Raw genomic sequence first — 2,044 nt, forward strand, 5'->3', positions numbered from 1 at the left:
TACAAAAAAAAACAGAAAACCTCATCTGAAATATTCTCTCATGTTTATCATTTTAAAAAGCACTTTTCTCCTCCATTCTCTTTATGAATCATGATTATATACTTAGCTCTTCCTCACCAGAGAGTCACTTCCTATATCCAGGGTAAGAGGTGAGAGGAGGGTACCTGGAAATGAGAGACACACAGAGGGAAGGAGCCTGAGACAGTGATGAGATATATGACAATACGTTAATTACTCCCACTATGCAGAGTGTCATCCCCTCAGTTGCCTGAGAGGACCCTCTGATCTGGTAGGCGCGGCTGACTAAATTCCAGAGGTGGATTGAATGGGTGGAGCAGGGCTGGAAGAGCCAAAAGACAGCAACATCTATGAATGTCTCTGATACTGTTTCTTTCTCTCAAACCTGCCCCAAGTTAATGCTTTTAATTGTTCCACACAAGACCACTTGTTAAATGCTACTGATTCTACCCTTACTCTACAATCAGACACTACTTGGCCATTTTCCCAAAAGTAGAACTACTTTTTAGACAGAGACAATCAATCACCACTCCCCACGTAGTACAGACTGGATAGTTCAGATTCCTGTCCATGTGTCTGAAGGAGCTTGGGTGCCCTGCATGTCCTTCAAAGTCACCTTCTTTCCCCTTCTTAGTTCTCCTTTGAACTGTCTCGTTCCAATGCTCTTGCCCCTGTCCATGGCACAGTCTCAACTCAGAACTGGGCTTGTTTAGAAATTGGTCCTGGAGAAGTTAATGACTTTGTCCTCAGCAATGTGCTCTCTCAGCTGAAATCTCTGCACTATTCTGGCACCTCCAGAGGCAGGAAAAAAATCTCAGTGAGACTTCCACACCATCCTACTTAAGATGGTGTTTAAAGCCAAGGGACCAGATGAGATCACTTGGAGCTTAAGGATAGTGAGAAAAGAGAAAGGGACCAAGGCCTGGGCCCTGGGAAGTCTGGCACATAAAGGCTGACAGTCTGAGACAGGGAAGCATGACCAGCCAGGAGGGCAATGTCAGGAAGAGAAGAAAATGTTTCCACAGAAGGAGTGGCCTGGTAAGCCAGGCCAGATGCTGAAAATTCAAAAAAGAAGAGGGAGAATTGACCATTGGTTCTGACAGAACGGGGAATGTCTGTTGTCTTTACTAAGAGCCCTGTAATGGCCAGGCAAGGAGTGAAGCTCCCTACAGCTGTGTGGGAAGAAGAATGAAAAGGGGGCCTTGGAAACTGAGACTGAAGATGCTCCCATTTTGCAGGAAACAGGAAAATGATGTAGTAACTGCAAAAAGACCAAGAATCAAATGGGAGTGTTGGGTTTCTTTTTGTCATTGAAAATGTAGAAAACATTAAAACATATCTATATGTCAATGGAAGTGACAATTTGGCAGGAAAAAAATAGTTTTTGCAAGGGAGAGTGGCTACTTATAGAAGGTGGTCTTGGGTAGACTGGAAGTGATCCATGTGAAGCACAGGTTGAGGGATTTAATGTGGGCAGGCGCAGGACATTTACCAAGAGGAAATTTAACGTGTGCATGCAGGGGAGGTAGGAAATTGGATTCGGTGGTGGGAAGATGTAGTGATTTTTGTTTTCTTGTTGCTTTTATAGTCCCAATAATAAATAAGATGAAGTCAGCAACTGAGAATAACAGAGGTATTTGGAGATTTTTAGCAGAGAAAATAAGTTGTTTAAAAAATGTACTAGGGACTCTTAGTAGGATTGCCGGGCCACACGCTGGATTCCAGCAGATATCTGTGAATTTTTTAAATGTGGCCTTTTTCTCTACTTTGACCTTTATCATCTTCTAAATCACATTATTTGAAAGGGATGGGCTTGCAAAAATAACAGGAAAGTACCTAAGCCCACAATTTCCCCAGTAACAGTTGAAGATCAATCCTATGATGAGTTTTCTCACTAACAGGGACTCTTGTAGGAGTTCTGTTTTGCACAACTTCTGAAAAGAGCTGAATAGACAGAAAAGAGATGCAAATCTTTCTCTTTAAAATTGTTTTTTGAGAGTCTGTGTTCACAGAGTTCCTGAGTAAA

Source organism: Microcebus murinus, chromosome 7 (genome assembly GCF_040939455.1).
Source record: "Microcebus murinus isolate Inina chromosome 7, M.murinus_Inina_mat1.0, whole genome shotgun sequence".
NCBI classification, from domain to species: domain Eukaryota; kingdom Metazoa; phylum Chordata; class Mammalia; order Primates; family Cheirogaleidae; genus Microcebus; species Microcebus murinus.